Source organism: Nomascus leucogenys, chromosome 14 (genome assembly GCF_006542625.1).
Source record: "Nomascus leucogenys isolate Asia chromosome 14, Asia_NLE_v1, whole genome shotgun sequence".
NCBI classification, from domain to species: domain Eukaryota; kingdom Metazoa; phylum Chordata; class Mammalia; order Primates; family Hylobatidae; genus Nomascus; species Nomascus leucogenys.
The window spans coordinates 20,611,620-20,635,658 of record NC_044394.1 but is presented as its reverse complement, the minus strand read 5'-3'; the positions used below and the strand labels follow the sequence as shown (position 1 = coordinate 20,635,658).

Genomic DNA, 24,039 nt, shown 5'->3' with positions numbered 1-24,039 from the left:
AGCAACTTCTGTGATAGGATCTTTATAAATAATGATAATACTATTAATTGACTATTTATTGAATACTTAGTTTGTGGCAGGCACTATGCAAAGCTCCTTATATATTTTATCTCATCCAGTCATCACCAAATCCTATGATATCGTCACAATTACTAACCCAGTTTCACGGATGATAAGACTAAGGCTACCAATTAACGCATATTCTATTGACTGCCTCAGTGGATGTAAAAGTATAAGGGCACTGAAATAAAGATTCCAGTACAAAATCTTTAGAGAATTGCCTTAGTCCTATACCCAAAAGGAATAACAACCTTCAAGTTTCCATCTCTTAAGCCTGCAGAAAATATCTCTATTTTTAAAAAAGCTGGCCGGGTGCGGTGGCTCACGCTTGTAATCCCAGCACTTTGGGAGGCCGAGGCGGGCGGATCACGAGGTAGGAGATCGAGACCATTCTGGCTAACATGATGAAACCCCATCTCTACTAAAAAATACAAAAAAAAATTAGCTGGGCATGGCGGCGGGTATCTGTGGTCCCAGCTACTCGGGAGGCTGAGGCAGGAGAATGGCGTGAACCCAGGAGGCAGAGCTTGCAGTGAGCCAAGATCGTACCACTGCACTCCAGCCTGGGCAACAGAGTGAAACTCTGTCTCAAAAAAAAAAAAAAAAAAAAAAAAAACTTGCATCCAAATACTTTCCTAAGAAAATTATAATTCAGCATCTTATTCAGTGTTTAGGTTACTTCATTACTTATTAGACTCTCCAGAATGTAAAAATACAAATTTGACTGTTTGTTTAATGTGGAGTGTCAATTATACTAGATATTTTGTGAGTTATTCTATTTATTTTTCACAAGATGATCATGAGATGCTTAGTATCTGTCATATTCCATGGGTATAAACCCAGAACAAAGAGATAGACAGCTGATAAGGGTTGCGACTGGGATTTAGATGCAGGTCGTCTAATTCCTAAAGGAGGGTTAATGGACTAGGAGTCCAGTTAATTGGCTTGCAACTGTGGAAAACATATTTTGTGACAAAAATACATTGAAACAAAGAGCCAAAGGGTAGATAGTTTATTGAAAGCTTTTAAATATTTGTTTGATTCCTGGATCCAGATGACAACACAGTGTATTGTCATGGTCCCACATTTCTTTTGAAAATTTCAACATGGACCACATGAGAAGTAAACCCCTGGAAATAACTGGAAACCCAGTGCTCTTGCCTTCTGAACATGGAATCATCTGCTCCTTGTTTCCATCCAAATCAGCATCAGGAGCCATAGAAAATGGGCCTCACATTTAAAGCAAAGAAAAAAGAGAAGTGGGAAATCACACAAATGGGAACACTCACAATTCTGTTCATCGTTTTTTAATCTGTGATTGTGCCCAACACTATTATCGTGGATTTATAATTCAACCAATGAAGTCGGTAATGCTGGATGATTTACATTCTTGACAATTTGTGGCAATTGAATTCAGCATTCTGCACTTCCAATAGCAGTAGCAGCAAATACTCAGAAACGTATGGCATGAATGTATTCACTAGTATCTTCTCATTCTGAATCCCCTGAATTGCTCTCCCAGTTTCAAAAAGTGTCCCTGAACCCTAAATAATAGGTGAACCATGCAATGTAAATCAATAGATTTTTCACGTGCAATAATTGTTTCTCTCTGGGAGATTCCCATTAGTCCCAGAAGGAAAAATATTTTGATTGACCTCAAGGAACACAGCAGATGTGGATAAGCTGTGTGTGTTTCTGACCTTATCAGAAGAAAACCAGGCCTTGAAAATCACAGGGGAACACCCTGGACATGTGCATATTGGCTGTGGGAAACCAAGTGGCTGGTCAAGTGTGTGTTCTCCTTCAAAACCAACGAAACCAATACATGCAGACTGTGCAAGGGAAAGGACAAAAAATGGTGTATGAATTAACAACATTTCTTTATGTTTAAAACAGTCTCATGAAATAATAATATCAAGGGAAAAAACGGTATGTTGTGAGCATCTGGGAATCTTTGACCCATTAGTAAAAAGATTTTCTACATAAACTTCTGGAAACCGAGTTGCTTAAGCCCCTGGGTACAGAGAAGAAGTTTACTCTGTTACCTTTGAATGCCACATTTCCTGCTCTGCTTGGGGGTTATATGGCCAAATAAGATCACAAGAAGAGGGTGAAAAATCAGCAAAATATGTTTTTCATGGAGCGTTCCAACCCACGGGAACAGGTTAAAATACTTGAGAGAGAGAAGGAAGAAAGGGAGGTAGAATTTAGGGGATACTCGGAGAAGTCTTTACTTTGAAATGGAAGGAGTTCTTAGTTCCACTAAAATCACTTTCTAGCACCAATAAGGCCAGATCAGCCTGGGGTGGGAGAAATTCCTTGTCCCCTGCCAAGAACTAGAATAGAGCACATTGCTAGTATAAAGGAATCTCAGGCCACTGCTCCCTGACATTTCTGAGAAAGCAGCACACTACTGGGCAAAGCACAGTGAGGAGAGTTTGTGAGGTAAGTTTTTACAATCTAAGGTTTAAATTACACCTATTGTGCATCAAAACCAGTGCACTATTGGACAAATGGAACAGATGCAGGAAAATAAAGATAAGCCTCAATTCATATGCCAGGAGAGGACTTAGAAGAAACCCAGGATGCCACCTAAAAACCCACAGCAGGTGTGGCCTAGGGGGAAATTTTAATTATCAATGTTCCTCATATAAACTTCTCATAAATTGGTTAAAGGCCTAGAATAATTTTCATTTATTCATTTATTCAACTAGTATTTAAGTCAAGCCTCCTATGTGCTGAGTCAGTGTAGCTAAATCATTGCGTACAAAGTGGAGAGTGGACAGATGGGCTGGACTGATAGACAGGAGCTAGATTGCGGTGGAAGCCTGATGGCTGGGGGGCCAAATTTGGCAGAAAGGAGAATTTTGCTGACCAGCACAGTGTTTATTACAACTTTGATCATGAATGCCTCCAAACAAATCGTGCACATTTTTCCAGCAAGCACAGGGCATACCATTCCAAATTCCCTTACACTGAGGCAGGTTAACAAATTTATGTTATCTGGCTGGCCTCTGGCATCATAAGCATTTGAGTTTATGATCCCTGAGCCAGGTCATGGCCAAGGGAAATACTACCTTCCCTTACAGGTCTATTGCAAACACATGAGGATGTTTTGAGTCATTCAATAACTGGCAGGTACTACTGGAAGTTGTGACCCAGAACCAAGGAAGCTCAACATCCTGGAATGTCTGTGTCCCCCAAATACTTAAAGCACCTCCTTTGAGAAACACTGGGCCAAGTAACGTCATGGTACAAAATGTGCACTTTAAATCTTAATATTTATTGTCTGGTTGATAATACTAGCCAGTATTATCAATTCAAGTAGAATCCTACTTGAATTATTAACATTTCTAAATTATGAACAAGAGAACACAGATTACAAAAAGAATTCAGAAAAGAATCTTGATTTGTAATTGATGCTGAGAAAGAGGCAACATGTTTTGCTATATTTTAAAAGAAGGCGGTATTTTCTTCCTTGAAATAGTAGCAGTATCTGGCTTCAAAATAGAGTCTCTGTAAAAACAAGATGTTCCTTCCACTGCGATTTCATACAAGAACCTAATTAGAGAAACCATAGGGAGAGCTAACCAAAACCACCTTAAAGGGGTTTAGCTTTTAAATGTGAAATTTCCGTATTACCTTCCTTCGGATGGTAGGAAATGCTATTGGGATGTGAGGGGCTGCTTACTGCACACATCAAGAACCAGAAGTATGTCATGGAAATATTTCCGGTTGGCCTCGCAGGACACAGACCACAATGGGGTGGTTCAGCGCCACCCATGTCAACACACTGACTCTTTCTTTCCATGTTCTCTATCCTGGTGTAATGTCCAGGAAAAGAAATTATAATGCTATAGGCAACTTCAAAGAGTGGTTAGAAAAGGACAGAGGACGTGTTTCCTGGGATTCAAAGCCAATTTGCTGGTACTTTATAGGCTTTCTGACTCCACAGATATTGACTAGGAAAGGCCTGCTCCCCCAAGGATGATCCTGGGAAATTACTACCCAGGAGTGCACACCGGGTGAAATGCATCACGGCAGATGATAATTCTGTGGTCAAACCATTACTCTGGTGTTTAAGCAGATAAAATCGATGAGAAAATGAGCCAGAGATGGGTCTTCACATAATAATAATCATTAAAGAGGAGCAAGGGGGCATTCTTCCATTGCAAAAGAGGAAGGTTCCTGTTAGGTTTTCTGATGAAAGCATAAAACCTTAATTGCTATTTCTCCTGCCCCTGCTTTCCTTACTGTCAACCTTCTTGAAAACTGAGCCTACTTGATGCCCCCATTCCCTTATTCCCACTCTCATCAGTCAGGCTGGTAAGAAGATTCTCCTACCACATTCACCAGGGAGCCATCCTCCAACCCAACAGCCTGTTCCATTTTCACTGTCCCTACTGCGTTTTCTCAAATTCATTCATTCATTCACTGAAGTTTTATTAAGAAACCACTGCATGCACCATTACTCCAGACCTGAGTGGAAAAGGCAGTGAGCAAGAGTCCCTGCTCTCCCGGACCTTAGAGTCTAATGTGGCAGAGGGGTGATAGGCAGATAATAAGTGAGGGGAAGAAAATGAGTTGGATCATTTCAACTAGCAAAACAATGCTACAAAGAAAATCAAATAGGCACAGTAACCAGGAAGCAGAGTATGAAGGAAAAAGGAGACTATCTACTGGGGACAGACCACCTGGGTTCATTTCCCTACTCTGACACTAATTGGCTATAGGGAATTGCATCACCTCTTTGTGCCTCAATTCCCTTGTCTGTGAAAGAAAGGGAAATTGAAATAATAATAAAATGTACATGCCTCATAAGGTTGCTCTAGGGTTAAATGAATTAATAAGTGCTTTCTATACGTGTATAGAACAGAGTCTGACATTAATTAAGAGCTTCTTCTGCATCTGTTGATATGATTATATGATCTTTAAGGCCCTTTCCAGTCCTGCAATTTTGTATCTCTATTGAACTGAATTTCCACTACAGGTGAAAAATGGATCTAGGCCAGTGGAGCTACAATATACTTTATATAAAGCCATATCCTTTCTTTCTTTATCCTGTTAATGGGTCTGCTAATTAGAAAATAGTAACCTTCTCAAGCTACATTGCTATGTTAAAGTAAAAACAACAACCAAAACCTGTCTCCTCTTAAGACTCAGATTTTACCAAAAAAGAAATCTCATATTCTGATAAATATGAGATTCACCTGGGAGGCTTTTCACTCCTTTCTGCGTGCAATTAACAGCAACACCTTGTCACAAACATTTTTGAAAGGTCAAAGATGGCAACAATTTTGCTAAAGAGACAAATAGTCAAATAAAACCCTATCCTGGTAATTCCCAGGGTTCAAAGAACAGCATAACTGATCAATAATGAGACACACAAAAGAGATTGTGGGATAAAGGGCGGGTCTAATTTAAAGTATTAAAAACTTGTGGAAGTCCTTTTTACCCCCAGCTTATCATGTGTTACACAGCAGATACTGAGGCTGTTAACAGTAAATTCATGCTTACAATGTTAGAAAATTCTGATTATGAAACAAAAGGTTGTTTTCAATTGAAGAAGTAAATAATAGTAAGAATAAGGAATTTTGCAAAAGCCAAGGTAAGAATGTTTTGCCTCTGTAATAAGTCAATTATTGAGTTCAAATTTTGAATGTATTTTAATAATATTTTCATTATTGCCTTTTACCCTTATCCTAATGCAAACCGTAAGTGTTTAAAGAACACTTATTTCTAAATATACGTTTATATCTTTAATGTGCCTTAGAAATAGCATTTTTTATATATTTGCTATTGTCATTGTCTTGAGAGTAAATTCAACTTTTCCTACATTGAAGAGACAGGTTTCCTTTCTAAAATTTTCATTGTACAGTTTAATTTTTTTTAATGCAGGCATTTCCAGCCCTTATGGCAGATTGTATATTCCTGGCAAAAGTATTTTATCACTTAAGTTGCATTACACATTGATTATCTATTATCTGCTCATATTAAGAAGCCTCTATCATCAGTTAATGTTTACTAAACAATCAATACAATCTAAGTGAAACAAGAATAGACTCAAATAAGTGGGCTGAAATTCAGAGAAAACTGAGACCGTGTGCACTTTAGAAGAGCAGTCTTTGTGAGAACTCGTTTCTGCTTAAAAGATTTAATTTATCTGTTTTAATGCCATCAAAGTTAATAATGGATGACATGTCTTATAGCTTCAATGATGCAGCAACTTGTCAATAAAACAGAGAATTTAGAAAGCAATTCATCAATTCATGATTTTTAATTGGACCGTGGATGGTTAATTTTAAGTCATTAGACTCTCCAATAATAAAACCCTAGAAAGGGAGAGTTAATTAATACAGAAGTGTGTAACTGTTTCCTGTCTCTTCAGTGAAGAACTGAGTTCCTGTTCCACCCCTATAACAGTGGCACTTTTTAATTTAAGCACCTTTGCGTGGGATGAGGATTAGGTGTATGGAATAGGAAGGAGTAAAGTAGAGAAAGAGAGTGGCCTACGTGTAGTGTGTGTGTGTTTGTGTGTGTGTGTGTGTGTGCGTGCACGTGTATACTTCCCAAATATCTTTCTTCCAGAGACCCAGAATAAGTCCAATATACTCTAGGCAAATAGGAAAGAATACAAATTTCCCTTAAATCTTTCTCTGAATTGTGGGGTAAAGTGGTCAAAGGATTTCCCCACTTCTCAGTCTTGCACTTACTGGTAGGGCTGCATGTTGCTCATGTGTTTGTCTATTGATATTCCATTATCCATTGACTGTCCAAGCTAAAAGGGATCTTGGTGATTATCTGGTCCACCTGACCCCCTTTTACAGCTGGGGAACCAGAGGTTCAGGAATACTTAGAGACCTGTCTGTAGTCACACAATTACAGACAGCTCCAGTCATTCTTACAATTTACACACCCAGCAATTATTCCACTCCACCGCACTTCTCTGATCTCTCCTGCCTAAGAACACAACTTCTCATGCTCACAATGGAGAAATTAATCGGTCTGCAAGTTAAAGATTCATTTTAAACAAATTGGTTCATTATTATTTAATTGAGGAGGCTTTGGAGCAATAAAAGCCTTGCTCACCAAAACTGAATAAGCAGCTCATGAAACATTGAGCTCAAGAAATGCAAAAACTGTCACGAGTCAATATGTTCTGCCTTTCTGTTTGATAAATGCCACCCAATACTTCAGAAGTATCAGAAACTAATGGTGTCCCAGCATTCCACAGGCATACATTAATGGGATCAGGAGCATAAAATATAAACAATAATGTACATATCGATTGTTCTGGACACTTGAAGCCCAACAAACATTTGAAAGGTCAGTCATTTTACTTGCATCAAATTACAGATAAGTCATTTGCTTGAAGCTGGAAACTTGCCTCTCTGTGTAAATTTATCTCATGACCTATAAACTTAATCGTGCCATACTTCCACTAGCTTCCGTAGGTTGTCTGATGTGAAAAATGTACCAGAAGTGCTTAACCCCATAAAGCATATACAAATAAACAATATGCAGGAAGGATATAGTGTAAGAGAAGTCCATTCTATAAGCTGAATAAATACAGTGAAACAGCATTTTACTCTGACAGAACATGTTTCAAGATTTCTGTAAATTACTACATGAGCTTAAAATGAATATGTACGCTTTCAGAATGTTAAAAACTACAAGTTTATGAAATGCAATGTTACAGTTATTTTTACTTTGTTTTTTTTTTGAGACAGAGTCTCGCTCTGTCACCCAGGCTGGGGTGCAGTGACACGATCTCGGCTCACTGTAAGCTCCGCCTCCCGGGTTCACACCATTCTCCTGCCTCAGCCTCCCGAGTAGCTGGGACTACAGATGCCCGCCACCACGCCCGGCTAATTTTTTATATTTCTAGTAGAGACGGGGTTTCACCGTGTTAGCCAGGATGGTTTCCATCTCCTGACCTCGTGATCCGCCCTCCTCGGCCTCCCAAAGTGCTGGGATTACAGGCATGAGCCACCGCACCTGGCCAGTTATTTTTACTTTTACCTAAAAAAAACTAAATTTGGTTTGTCCAGTTTGCATTGGAGTTTATCTTTGGGCAATTTTTTTCTCCAGAGAAAGAATTCTTTCTTTTCAGAGCCCCTCCAAAATAGAATTTAAAAGCTCATTTGAAAGTTGTCTGGATATCCATGTAGAGATGTTTCTTTGCTAACATTCAACACCAAAGGCACCTCTCCCCTAGAGTTGGGCTTCTATCTAGCAGCCTCTCTGATGCTCCTACATATGGACGAACTGGATATCAGGGGATAGTTCACAATCCCACAGCCCCAGTTCCTTCCCTGAAGTGACAGTGTTACTCTTTGAGTCAGTATCCCACTATTGAGTTTGAAAAGGGTGAGTAGGACACTGAAGGGTTGAAAGAAAAGCTTGCAATTTATGTCCCCTTTATGAGAACAGCAATTTTTCCTTTCCTCTGACAATGCCTCTAGCCATCCTAAGCTTGGAGAGTTCCCCCATTCACTACTAAGTAAGACTATCAGAGTAAGAACCAAGCTTGCAGAGATGTCACCCACTGAATAGCCAAAGCAGGCAATGTCCTTCATTAAGAGGGCTTACAAAACACTTAGTAGAATTTCCTCTGGCAGAAGGCATTCCTCTATGTGTAAGTGAATGAAAATACATCTGCCCTTAGGTTGACAGCTTTAATCCTAAGCATTTTCAGCTGTCTTGGTTGAGAGAAGGTGACCAGATATCCTTTTTCTGAATTTTGCATTATAGATCTTTTCCAAGATTCTGCAACAGCTAAAACTAGCCATTTTAAAAATCAGATTTCTTTACTTGTGAATCATAGTGTTTTGAAAAACACTTTTTAAACTCTTGTTCCTTTAGTTTAACAATTAGTAGCCATTGTAAAATCATATACTTGCAATTTACTTTAAAAGACCATAATTGTAATAAGGAATACAACAGAATTAAAAACCACAAAGGAAAATAATGATTTATTTGGTAGCCAAATGACCTGAAGTTAATGTTAAAAATATCATTTTATCATTTTCTAAAAAAAAAAAAAAAAATCTATGGAAAAGATTATTCTACATTATACTATACATAGAACTTTAAATGGACTAAAATAATAAATATCATTTTAGACAAAACCTAATTATTACACTTGGTCAAAAGAGGAAGACCATTTCAAAGACAGACAGCTTGGATTCTTGTTTTTCTGCAATTTAAATTTTTAAGAGCTTCAAAAAGTGGCTCAGACATTTTTTATCACAATCAAAACTCAATTTGGTCAATAATATTAATATTTTGAGTGAAGAAAACTCAGGACCAGAATAGTGATTATGTCTTTGATAAATAAGTTTATTCCAAAACCCAGACTGTAATTTCATTTTGTGCTAAGCTGTTAGGAAGAAGGAGTGTTCATGCTAAAGAAAGACAGAGATTTTTAATTGCAAACACTATATTTTTGGCATATTAAAAATGCACCTTTTATTGTATTAAGTTTTAGTCACATAAGATCTGCAGGCTAAACATTCCCTGAAAAGTAGTTCTCTGTATTTCAGAAGCTATTTTCTGACTTTAAATTTTAAACTGAGACTTTGATGACCAATAAACAAGAGACAAAAGAATCCTACTTCTCTTCTGCTTATAATAAGACAAAACAAAAAAATGTTAAAAGCCATGTCTTTGTTACATTAAAAACCGTTCAAGCATCCTAAAATGCAAGCTTATGGTGACAATTAAGGGCAGAACTACTATCAAGCTGAAGTAACTATATGCAGCAATTCTATCAAGGATATCTTCAGAGCAAAAATAAAAGGACATTTATCGTATTCTCCCTTTGACTGTTTCCTTGAAAGCTAGGCTTTCAAAGCTGAGGCCTAACACACAAACTACTTTTCTTCTACTACTAACCTAGGATTCTTTCTTTCTTAAAATGTACCATCCATCTCTCTAGACAATAACTCCAGAGGACCTAATGATTGTGTTCCAAATCCCACTCGTGGCATTTCATTTTAGAATAATGAAACTAGGCTATCGATGTCACCTGAGTTTCAAAAGACTGTTCTCTGCCACAGTTCCTAAACTCAAAAGATTTCCTTTTGACATCAGGTGTGTGGTGATGTGAAAGGGGAAATGAGAGTCCCTACTGGGATGGTGTATATCCTCACATTTGTGAGACCAACCGCCACACTCCCAGCTTTTCTTGTTCCCTGACAAGCCTTGTCCCGACCCTCTCCTGGGACGCTTTTGACAGCAATTGCAAACAACAGAAGCCAGCAGGAATATGTAAGAACAGGTGCTGGGGCCTCCTGGGGATGCCTGTGCTCAGAAAAAGGGCCTCCACAGAGCTGTGCCAAGATAGCCCACTTCCAAGTTGCCCTCTTGCCCTTCACCATTGCAGGATTCTTGCTCCTTTTCATGCAGCAGATGTTTGGAAAGATTTGCCACAAAGCATTATGGCTTCTAAGGTGCTTCTGCCAAATTTTCTTGGTCAGCTTTTAAGGGACCTTGGTTGGAATCTCTGAGAATATAAGAATGGAAAAGGTCACTCTTGGGTTTGTGTTCAGATAAGGGAAATGATAATAAAAGGCCAGTGCTTTTCCATATTACTCTATTATTCCAGGTGGCTGCTTTCCACTTCCTCCCACATCTCAGGAAAAGGGACATTCCTAGGTTCAGAGGATCTCTAGCATCAAAGAGGAAACAGATCACATAATACTTCCTCCACAAACAGGTCACAATATTCGCATACTCCTGCATATTAGACACCACTTTGGGAGCATCTGGCTGACTACTGTTAATCCCCATTCTTTATCCACTGATTAAAATTGCTCTGTGATTAAGGGTGCTCTGTACCATGGGGACAGTCATCCATGCAACTCAACAACCACTGATACTCAGGGTGGCTGCTTCTAAAAGCATGGTCCCTGGACCAGCATCATCATCAGGATTACTTGGGAGCTTTTTAAAAATGCAAAATCTCAGGCCCACCCCAAATCTGTTGAAACAGAATTTAATGAGATCCAGAATGTAACAAGATCGTGTCTAAGAAGCTCTATGCTACAGCTTCTTAGAGCAACTCAGTGCTCAGGATTCAGAGAGTGAGACACTGCCCTTCTCCAGTGCAGATTTACACTGTTTCAAGAGCACTTTGGTGCATTCTCTAAACCTCAGACTCTCCAGGAAATATGGGCAAGAATCAATGAATCTATGTTATAGTTCATTATTAGTGGTAGCAGGACTCGAACTCAGAACTCCCAACTGTTAGACTTCTGCAGTTTCTGCTACCTCAGCAGAGGAATGCAGAGGAATGGATGATTCTTCCACATCTTAACGTTGGGAAGTTTTTCCCGTTCGCATTATTATTATGGTGTAGTAAAAAGAGGGCTTCAAGTCTTGGGTCTGCCATTACTCATCCCTATGACTTTGAAAACAATCACATCTTTAAAAAAACAGATTAGAAGCCCAAAGACATTAGGCCAGACTCTGTAACCCATGCCTATAATCCCAACACTTTGGGAGGCTGAGGCAGGAGAATTGCCTGAGGCCAAGAGTTTGAGACCAGCCTGGTCTATATAGCCAGATCCTGTAACTACAAAATAATAATAATTTTTAAAAGGACATTTATAAAATAAGGTTAATTAAATAAAAATAGAAAAGTGGGGCCATCATTTAGCAGTAAGTAGCAAATACTACAAAAATATACAAGTTCTAATCTAATTTGTAAACTAATTTCTGAAAATGTTACCTAAAAAAACACCCAAAGAAGAAAATGTTATATGTACTAAAATGGTCACCGGAATATTATTTATAACAGAAAAACTGAAAGCAACCAACAAACTCTGTCATCAGGATATGGCTAATTAAATTATGGAACATTTACTCATTTAAAATGATATTCACCAAGAACTGGTAGCCACATGAAAAATTCTGGTACGATGTCAAGAGGAAAAGCAGGATATAAAATTGTAGTACATTATGATTCCAACTATGTAAACAAAGGTACATATCTAGAAAAAAAGAAAAATATTTGCAAGATGCATCATATTTTATCAAGATAAGTAGAATACAGGTAATTGTTTTATAAATTTTCAGTAGTTGTTAATTGTTTCTATTAGCTCCTTACAAGAAAAAATTTATGAACAGGAAATGAAAACAAATTAGTAACCATGAGACCTAATACAGTTACTATAAATTGTCACTAAATCTGGCTCTGAACTCCATGGATGATGATAACAAAAATGAACAATTATTGAGCACTTGCTCTGTGCTCAGGACTTGTACTAAAGGCTTCAACATTGCTCATTAAATCCTCTGATGTCTGTAATATTATCGCCTGTATTTTACAGACAAAAAGACGGGGCTTAAAAAAAAATCAGGCTTTGGATAAACCACGGAGTAGGCTTATCTGGGTCTGTTTCTTCATCTCTGTAAGGAAGGGTTGGACTAACTGCCCCTTAACATTCCCCCAACTCTGAGATTCTGAGATTCTGAAAATCAAAAGCATAACAATGACAATCAAGAAAGTCTACACAGGCATTATGCAAAGCAAGGCTATGCATGGACACTTCAAGCAGCCCTCCTTAGGTAAAACCTTAAGGAAGACCAAGTTTGCCTCCCTGTCTTCGCCTCTTCTCCATCTGGAGATGCCTCCCGTCCTGCTCTCCTTTGCTTCTCTTTGCTTTCAGAATGACTGTCAGCAAGATTAATTTAGATCCACGTGTTCCCTCTCCCTGGGGCATTTGCCTTTCTTTGAATCTTCTCTCAATGCAGTGAAAGTTGTGTCCTGCCACCTTAAGAAAGGATTTCAGGCATAAGCACACTGGTGGAAGAAGTGTTTACCAACAGGGACCCTGTCTGCCAGCAAAGGCAGCTTCCTTCCTCAGCCGCTCCTGGGCTGAAGGGCAGATGAGGGAAACCAGGAGAAGGAGCAAAGCCCCAACTCAAATAGTACCTATTGAGACTTCTTTCAGATGCATTCACGCATATATACAGCTGAAGTTGTCTTGCAAAACTGATGGACAAAATTCAACCTTGTGATATTAGAAACTATTACTTACGAGTCTAGCCAGTTTTCACATTGCAAATAAACCACCTGGTCACTTTAAATAGCAAAATCACCTTCTGGATGTGCGATTTATAAAAACTATTTCACATAAAGCATTTCAGGTGTTTATGCACAAGGTCTCTCAAATCCCTGCAAAATCTGCACACATGGAACATTCAGCAAAATGTAAAAAAAAAGTACACATTCGTATGAATACAGTAATTGATTAATTTAATAATACTTCTTCACAGTGTCTTCTTGACAATGTTATTAACTACTAAACAATAAATAATAACTTGCTATAGTATATCTAGTACGTATATATAGTATTATTCTCATGAAGTAATATTTTATAACTTTTCAGCATTTGGGAGAATTGGGAAAAAGAAACATTACTATTTCAAGTAGAATAACTAAACATTAAAATTAGGAATAATTCTGCTAAAAAGATCTCAGCTTTTTTCAGCGTTTTAATTCTAAGCTACTTTTTTTATTTGTGTTTATGGAAATGTTCTCTACATTTTTTAAGGAACTGTGTGCTAAAAATGGTATTCCAAATTAATGATTTTTACATTAATATCTAAATTTTTTCATTAAATATATAAAAATTTTAAATGCAAGAAAAATAAATTTGTACTTTAAAAAATATGTAGCATTTTGGTAGTGCTTAGTGGAAAGGAATGCCTTTGTGAGCTCCTTTATGTTTCAGTTGATATACTGTCTTCTACAGAAGTGCAGCATGAGCTATACCACACTTGATTTAATTGATTTTATTATTATTAGGCCTGTTAATGTTTTAGAATTGATTATGCCAGGGAGGAAGGGAAAGAGTGTTTGCTCTGAATGAAATTTATTTTATAAAGCACAAGTTCAACTCATCAAAATCTCTATTTTTTAGAAAGAAATTAATTTGTTGTTCTTGCACATGTTTAATTAAACTACATTAAGAAAAAAAAAAAAAGGCGTTAGAGTTGAGAACTTTCCAAACCATTTATTTTAGCTACAGAATTGGCAAAAACATACAAGATGATGTGCAATTTCCTTATTTTGGAGGATTAGTTGTTTGGAGTGTGGTTATGGAGTTTCTCAACCCACACTTTTTCAATGTTGATAACCATTAAGAAAAAACATAGAATACTCAATTCTGTTCACTCAAATTTGGTAGACTCCGGGAGTGAGTTTCTTACCCCAACATTAGTGTTACAACGCACACGAGTTTAACTGTAGTTAGCTACTTTCATTCAGGGCTCTTGTTAGCATCTTATAGTAAAGGCGTGGATGAGGAGGAGGGAAAATAAAGCTTTGACAGATGGTACTCAGCGTTTGACTCCTGCTGAGCTCAGCAGGACCTGTGGTTTCCAAGGTTAGGGCTGTCAAAATGGCTCTGTCTATCAAGTGAATAACAAAGTGTAGACTGCCTGTCTGTTTCCTATACAAAACTTAGATTTCATTTGCCATTATTGTCAGCCTTTCTGCTGATTTAATAACTTCTAAGGAGAAGAACTAGGGGTTCTGATGCAGCCTCACTATTTAAGAAACTACTTGGAAAGGGAATTCTCAAGGGCTGAAAGAGGTAGGCCACGATCTGATCTCTTTCTGTTTGGTTTCTCTCTAAGGCTTCAAGACTTAAAAAGGATTCAAAAGACACCAAGGTTCACTTTTGGCTAAAAGCTAAACGCGAACCTTTCAAAATGAACTCATTGCTGTCTTCCTCTCAAAAGGGTAAAATTTTTTTTTTATTAAGAATCCTTGGGGTAGTGAATAATTATTCAACTAGAAATATTGAGAATGAAAAGGGAACTGTTTCTATTATGAAATACATGGATCTGTTTAGACGTGTTTGTCAGGGCCTGTTTTTCACCTTTCATAGCTCTTAATATTAAAAATTCTCCCATTTTTTTCACCTATTTCTAAAGCTTTCAGATGGTCAGATAAAGTACCTGATGCTGAAAAACAGGAAATTGAATCATGTCTCCAAAATGTGCCTTTTGTCATGCACTGTTACAGCTATGTTTCTTGGTAAGTCTGATGTTCTCCTTTATGTGTATTTTGTGATTACAAGATTGTTATTGACCTCTTGGGATTTTAATAAAAAGCCTGTGGATTCATAAACCCAGGCTTTCTATTAAGATGATGCTGAAATTAGGATTGGGGTTTTGCTTCTGAATAAAGTAATAATTATATTTCAATATTTATATTAAATATTAATACACTTAAATTTGCTACACTTAAAGTGAAACATCTGATTGTTATTTCAAAAATGTGGCATTTAAAAGTGACAGACTTAGACTTTTGTCCTGTCCCAAAACTAAGAATTTTAGTTGTCATTTTTGAGAAGCTGATAAAGGGAAATCTCGTCTCTTTTTGAAGCTGGCTTGAGCAAACATTTCCACTAGTGTAGTGATTATTCCCAACCAGCATATCTGAAAAGATGACATTCTCCCTACAATATAGTTGAAGAAATTTCTTCTGCAAATATTTAGTTTATATAAATCCCATAATCATAAAGGGAATGTTATTTGGAAGAATGGCCATTTATTGTGATTTTTAGTACAGTTCAGTATTTTGAACATTAAACTTAAAAAAAAAATTTAAGCTTTAAAATATTTACCTTCTTTTAAAACTTATTTTAAAAACCCTAACCCAGTGTTTTTTTGAGACACAGGGCCTATACTACATATTAGATATTCAGTAAATGTTATTGAATTGAAATAAAAAGGATATTGACTATTGAGTAAAAGATGAAAGGAATTCTTGAATTGAAATAAAAGAGAGACAACTTTTATGTCAGATTATTGTAAGAAATTATCAAATGCCAATTTAGCATAAATCCTTTTCCATTTGTGCTTGGGTTTTATCCTGGAAATGTCTGATGCTTTTAATCATCTCTGTAGACAATAATGATAATTAAACAGAAATTTCAAAAAAAATCTAAACTAAAAACCAGTTTTCTTCTCCCATTTTATCTCTTTGCCTTTAGCTTGCTTTCTTCAATAGGGCAGTTTCTAAGCTTCTTTCTAACAGCCTATACTATCACTACACCATCCCTGCCCCCAAAGGAGGTTTTGTTAATGGTAAACTTGCTGAATCAAATTTGCTTTTTATTGTTTGCATTTTTTGAAGAGTCTCTGAGGGGTTTCTTCATGTGTCTATGGGGAAAGTGTGCTTCTGTATTTTCATCCAAGTTCATAAACTATAAGGCTCTGGAAATTAAGTACATCTCTGGCAGGAAATCAGCAATCCTGGAGGAAGGAAACAGAACTAAAACAGATACAATGTTTGAGCACTATGATCACATACCATGCTTAGTCTCCAACCAAATCGTTTCTGGTTCTAACCCACAGCACTGGCCCAGAGCTCTGGGACCAAGAAGTCAAAATATCCACGGCTAACTAATAAAACTAATATGTTCTAAGTGCACTAAGCCCTTCGATCATTTTGTTGTTGTTGTTTTTAACTGTAGTAAAATATACATAACATAAAATTTATCATCTTAATCATTTTTAAATGTACAGTTCAGTAGTGTTAAGTACATTCACATTATTGTGCAGCTAATCTCCAGAACTGTTTTGATCTTACAAAACGAAAACTCTGTACTCATAAACAACACCTCCCCCATTTCCCTCTCTTCCAGGCCCTTGGCAAACACCATTCTATTTTCTGTCTTTATGAATTTGAGTAGTCTAGGTACCTTACATATAAATGGAATCATTACAGCATCTGTCTTTCTGTGCTGGCTTATTTCACTTAGCATAATGTTTTCAAAGTTCATTAATGTTGTAGCATGTGTCAGAATTTCCTTCCTTTTTAAGGCTGAGTAATATTCCATTGTATGTATATGCACCACATTCTGCTTATCCATTCATCTGTCATTTGACACTTGGATTGCATCTACCTTTTGGCTCCTGTCAATAAGGCTGCTATGCACATGGGTGTACAACCTTCAGTCGTTTCAGAATGTGATTACTACATGCTGCAGAGTAAATTAAGACACACTGGAGAAAATACTTGAGAAAAATAGGCAGAAAATTACAATAATAAAAATAATAGATAACATTTATTGAGAGCTTTCTATGTACCGGGCACTGTGGCACACACAGCACTGATCTTAACTTTCTGAGATATGCACTCTTATTACCCTCATTTTGTAGAAGTGAAAAGCACAGAGAGGTTGGTTAACTAATCCAAAGTCACTCACCAAGTAAGTCACTGGAATGCAAATCCGGGAAATGGGGCCAGAGTTTATTCATTTGGAGGAGGAAAGAAATTACAGAATCCGTATTCATGGAGCCACAGCCAAGTACCCTTAGGGAAGAACTCGTTGACCACTGCACAGAGCATGACCTGAGCAAAAGGGCACTTTTGAATAAGAGCCAGAGAAAACAGCTCTGTCACCTGCTAGCTGCAGGACCCTGAACAAGACAACTGCCCTTCTGGGCTTAATGTTTCGTCTGTGAAAGGAGAGACTGAATTGAGTGTTCTACGGCCTGTGATGTTCAGCATCCCTCATTCCACATGAATTGTTATCTAATACTTTATGACTTGGTTATTTTACCTACTCGAAGATAAGAAAGTAATTTAAAATTTTCAAATATATGCTTAAGTCTACAAATTTTGATAATGACTAATTTTCTGATTCTCATTTCACTATATTCAAATTATTCCTTGATATAAAAAATACCATTTTTACTCCTCTAATGAATCTAAAAAGAAAGAATACAATGACATGGTACCAACAGAAGTGTGTGAGGTAAAATGTTTCTCCTTCAGAGGGCCCTGAGCTATGCCTACCACAACAAAAGCAAAGTAGAGAGTTGCAAACAGTGCTCTTTAATATATATTCAAATAATTAGGGTTATGTGACCCCCTCCCCTTTCACCCTGCCACTGAGAGAAACAAGAAGGGTGAGCCTGAATTAATGTTTTCCTCTTCACAGTAAAATTGCATCACTTTATTGTATCTCTAGAAACACGGACTGTACCTAAGTATCCTTATTATAAATAATTCTACTAGCTCTTTTGGTTCTATGGTTATGAGTTTAGGTTATGATTTTTTTGTGTTCACTTTCAGAGCATAACCCTAATTCTGGGTGTAGTGATTGAATTGGATCCAAGGAAACAAAGGAAAAATATTTTTCAAAGAAATGTTTTAAATTTTTTTTAAATTCTGAGTTCCTGGAGAAGAGTATTTGAATGCCACTGATCTAATTTATAAGTAGATGCATGTTTGCAAACCAATGAAGAACACTTACCAGAAAGAACCTTGCAAATCAGGCTAAAGAGAAGACTTGAGTTGCACTTTTGTTGGAATGCTGTACAAATCAAGTGGCAAATGCTTATTTGACAAAAGTCCAAGTGTTTCAAGTAGAGTTCAGTCAAGTGATTGATCAGGTCTGCATTTTTTCAGGGATGTCTGCAGATAAAGTTCAATATTAACTTAAGGGAATGTTTTCATTTTCTTTTAGCCAGCATTTATGGCAAGATAGACAATTTTATTTTAAACCAAATTATTACTAAGCGCCTTCCATATTCCAATACATGAATTTGTTATTCTTCATATAGTAACTACATTCAGCCTCCAGCCAAGATAAAGAATTATGTGATACATACTTCATCTTCCATCTCTGCTTTCAAAAGATGTGAATTCTGCAAACCAGACAGAAGAGGGAGCTATCCATCTGGAAATTAACCAATCCTTTCAAAAACATGTCAAATAAATACAGAAGAAAATTCTAATATAATCAAGTCTTATTTAGTCTTGTATTTTATAAAAACACTATAATTTTTCTGGTGCATTAAAAATGACAAAGAAAACGACCAGTAAAGGGAAAAACATTGAGTTAATTAATGAAGAGGCAAAATATACAAACGATTAAAAGGCCAATTAAAAATACACTCACATTTTATGGTTTGATCTCACATTTTATAGCAAAATGTAGAACCAGAACACACCTCCAAAAAGGGCAAAATAATACTCTGCTGCTATACATATTACTAATATCACCTTCCTATAGATCCTGTTCTTAAAATGGAATGCTGACTTTAAAATTGATAACATCTGGAAATAATGGCAAAAAGGAAAAACTGTTGGGCTGCATCTGCCTTGAAAATGCTATGTAATAAGATTTACTTAATATATTTGAAAAAGGAAAAATGTTTTGTTCCCCAATTTGTTGCAACATCTGAAAGTTCATGAGGTTATGACCCCTCTTTAAGAAAGCATCTCCCACCACCTGCAAATACCCCAGGAAAAGCAGTTGGAAACAATAAAACACGTGCTAGTTAACTGTTACCAGGGAAACGGTTCTGGTTCACCAATCAGAGCGCCTGTGCTTCCCAGTGGCTTTGTCCGGGGGAGACATGCGCCAGCTGTTAGTGAATAACCATTGTTATAGATCATCAGGAAATCACAGTCAGCAGGCAACCCAGCCCCACTGGAAGTTTATTTCTCATATTTGTTCATCACCAGGGCAATTCTCCACCTTTAAAACATCCCCTTAGGCTGGGTTAACTAAATAACACCCTACACGGGTAAGGTCATTTAAAAAAGGCAAGTTGCAAAATGGTCTTTTTGCCAGCAAACAGATTTCTAACTTTGATTCCAAATGCATCACCCTCCTGTCCCCTTCACTTTCCAGTGGCAATTTTAAGATTGATATCTAAAGTCTGTGCTCCTTTGAGTGCTGTTCCTCCTTCACCTAATTGGCACTCCAGGCACCAAGAGCTTTCACACCATACCCTCCAAGACCTGTCAAAGATCATTTGGCAGTTCCCATGCTGGAAAGACCAATGTGATTTGCAAACAGGGAGTTCTGAAGAGGCTGTTTGGGCTGTCATAAGGAAAGGGGCTGAGAGGACAAAACCCTGGTTCCCTCCCTCGCTAACACACACAATTCAACCAGAACAGCCCCACTTTATCAATTTTATTATTTTTATAAATTTATAAATTCATATATTTTTTGAAATAAGATGGCATTACTTTTTAAAGTTTAAAAACCAGCTCTCAACCTATCCAATCATCAGACTCATCTTAAAAAGTAAAGTCATCAAGAGTTTTAGTTTCAGGTCCAGCATGTTAGGCTCTTAAGAAGTCGCCACTCTAACAACAAGTAAAAAAGCCAAACAAACTGAAAAATCAACAACTCTTCTGAGATCTGTCAGAGAAGTGAGGTCACAGGACAAATCACTGTCCCCCAAATTGGAGAGACAGACAGACAAATAGAGAGAATCACAACTTACTGGAGCAGAAGTCTATGAGCAGTCTCTTTCTCAGGAGTCAGTGCCAGGGTTAGAAAACCAGAACTGCATTTGCTAGAAGATCAGTGTGGACAAGTTTAAGAATTAAAAACTCAGGAGGACCCAGACATAGTGGGTCCATCACACGTTACCAATAGAGAAGCAAAAATAAGAATTACACCTGACTGGGCCTCAGAACATGCAAGCAAGAAGAGAGTGGTGTAAAATATTTAAACTATTGAGATAGGAACTACCAGCCTAGAACTCTATACGCTGTGAAATTATCCTTCAAAAGTAAAGAAGAAATAAAGACTTTCTCAGGCAAAAATTGAAAGTATTTGTTGGCCAGTAGTCCTGCCTTGCAAGAAATTCTTCAAAGAAGTTCTTCAGAACAAAAGAAAATTATATAGGTTAGAAACTCAGATCTACATAAAGAAAGGAGCAATGGAGAATGAATCAGTGAAAGTGAAATAAAACTTTTATTTTTCCTATTCTTAATTGATTTAACACAAAACTGTTCAAAATAACAGCAATGATATATTCAATTAGGTACACTTATATGTTTTATATATATGTGCACACACATAAACATACATATGTATGCTAGTGTATGCTTATATGTAAGTGAATGAATAATGGCAATGATACAGAAGAGAGAACAGAGGAGTTAGGAATATTTTGTTATTATAATGTACTTGCACTGCTCATAAAGCAGTATATTGTTAATTGGACTTGAATTCGTTATAAATGTCTATTGCAAATTTTGGGGAAAAACTACTAAATTTTTTTTTAATGTGACTTATGTCCTAAGAAAGAAGAGAAAATGAAATCATATAAAATGCTCAATTAAAACTACAAAAGCAGAACAAGTGTAGAAGACAAAATAGGAATGAAGAGCAAGAAGAACAAATAGAAAACAATAACAAATATGTTACATATTAATCCAGCTATAATAATAATCACTTTAACCTTCAATGGTCTATATATGCCTATTAACTGACAGAGATTGTCAGAGTGGATTAAAAAACAAGACCCAACTACATGTTGTATACAAGAAGCCCACTTTAAATATAAAGACACATAAAGATTAAAAGTAAGCCAGGCACGGTAGCTCACACCTGTAATCCCAGCACTTTGGGAGTCTGAGGTGGGTGGATCGCCTGAGGTCAGGAGTTCGAGACCAGCCTGGCCAACGTGGTGAAACCCCATCTCTACTAAAAATACAAAAAAATTAGCTGGGCGTGGTGGTGGGTACCTGTAATCCCAGCTATTCGGGAGGCTAAGGCAGGAGAATTGCTTGAACGCGGGAGGTGGAGGTTGCAGTGAGCCCAGATCACGCCATTGCACTCCAGCCTGGGCAACAAGAGCAAAACTCCATCTCAAAAAAAAAAAAAAAAAAAAAAAAGTTTAAAAGTAAGGATATGAAGAAAAAAATACCATGTAATATTCATCAAAAGAAAGCAGAAAATCTGTTTTTAAAAAAGCAGGAGTAGCTATATTAATTTCAGAGAGAGCCAACTTCAGAACAAGGAAAGTTAGGAGGGATAAAGAGAGCTATTCCATAATGATGGAGGGGTCAATCCTCTAAAACAACATAACAATTTTTAATGTGTATGCACCCAACAGAGGACCACAGCATGTGAAGCAAAAACTGATAGAAATGCAAGGAGAAACAGATAAATCCACTATTATAATTGGAGACTTTACCACTATCAGAAATGGACAGATCCACGAGGCAGAAAATTAGGAAAGACATAGTTGAACTCAACAACACTGTCAATCATTGGGATATAATTGACATCCATATTATTTCATCCAACAACATATTACACATCCATCTCAAACTCACATGGAACATTTGCCAGGATAGAATACTTTCTGAGCCATAAAATACATCTTAAAATATTTAAAAGGATAGAAATCATACAATGTATGCTGTTAGAATGTAATGGAATTAAAGTAAATATCAATAACAGAATGACAACTGGAAAAGCTCGAAAAACTTAGAGACTAATAAACTTTTAAATAACATATGGGTCAAAGAATAAATCTCAAAAGAGAAATTAAAAATATACAGTTTATCGAAATTTGTGGAATGCAATGAAAGCAATATTTAGAGGGAAACTTATAGCATTGAATGCATATATTATGAAAGAAGAAAGATCTGAAATAAATAACCTAAGCTTCCACTTTAGGGAACTAGGAAAAAAAATTAAATCCAAGGAAACCAGAAAAAAATAAAAATTAAAGCAAAAATCAATGAAATTGAAAACAGGAAATCAATAGAAACATGCAACAAAACCAAATGCTGGTTCTCTGAAAAGATAATAAAAGTGATAAATCTCTAGCCAGGTTAAATAAGAAAAAAAAAGATAAGACTAATAACGATAAGCACTAATATCAGAAATGAAGTAGAGGACATCATACATATACCACAGGCATTAAAAAGATAATAAAGGAATATTATGAACAACTCTATGCCCACAGATTTGATAATCTGGATTAAATTGACCAATTCCTAGACACAACTTGCCAAAAGTCACACAAACAGAAATGGACAATGTGAATGGCCTATATCTATTAGTTAAATTAGATCAATAATTAATAACCTTCCAACACAGAAAGCACAAGCCCCAGATAAGCTTGCCCATGAATTCTACCAAACATTTAAAGAAGAAATTATATTAGTTTTCTACAATCTCTTTTAGAAAATAAAAACAGAGGGAATACTTCCTCACTCATTCCATGAGGCCAGCATTACCCTAATACCAAAGTCAGACAAAGGCTTTACAAAAAAAGATTTCAGACCAATGCCTCTCATGAACAGAGATGCAGAAATCCTCTACAAAATATTAGCAAGTCAAATTCAACAATGTACAAAAAGAATTATACACCACGACTAAATGTGATTTATCCCAGGTATGCGAGGATGGTTCAACATTTGAAAATTCATTAATGTAATCTAGTATATCAGAAAACTAAAGAAGAAAAATCACGTTATCATATCAATGGATGCAGAAAAAGTATTTGACAAATGCAACGCCTATTTATGGTAAAAAAAAAAAAAATCTCAGCAAACTAGGAATAGAAAGGAACTTCCTCAACTTATAAAGAATATCTACCAAAAAAACTACAGCAAACATCATACTTAATGGTGAGAAACTCAAAGCTTTCCCACTAAGATCAAGAATAAGACAAGAATGTCTCTTCTCTTCACTGATTTTTAACACCATACTGGCAGTTACAGCTAATGCAATAGAAAAAGAAAAGAAAATAGAAAATATACAGATTGGGAAAGAAGAAATAAAACTGTCTTTGTTCACAAATGACATGACCATATATATAGAAAGCCCAAAATAATCAACAAAAAAACTCCTGGAAATAAGCAATTATAGCACGGTTGCAAGATATAAGGTTAATATACAAAAGTCAATCACTTTCCTATATACCAGCAATGAACAACGAAATTTGAAATTAACAACACATTGCCATTTATATTAACACCCCAAACATGAAATACTTAACTATAAATCTAACAAAAGATGTACAAGATCTATATGAAAAACTACAAAGCCCTGATGAAAGATATCAAGGAAGAACTAAATAGAGAGATAGCCCATGTTCCTGAGTAAGAAAACTATATTGTCAAGATGTCAGTTCTTCTTAATTTGAACTATAGACTCAAAGAAGTCCCAATCAAAATCCCAGAAA

The 24,039-nt window shown here is 36.5% G+C and overlaps 1 long non-coding RNA gene across 1 annotated transcript in view; it reads left to right on the top strand.

Annotated features, from left to right (window-relative positions):
- The window catches only part of LOC105738573, an 84,888-nt gene that overhangs the window by 18,884 nt on the left and 41,965 nt on the right, over nt 1–24,039 (top strand). The window contains exon 2 of the long non-coding RNA XR_001114402.2: nt 15,010–15,112. This is a non-coding gene — a long non-coding RNA (uncharacterized LOC105738573). The remainder of the gene's footprint in view (nt 1–15,009; nt 15,113–24,039) is intronic.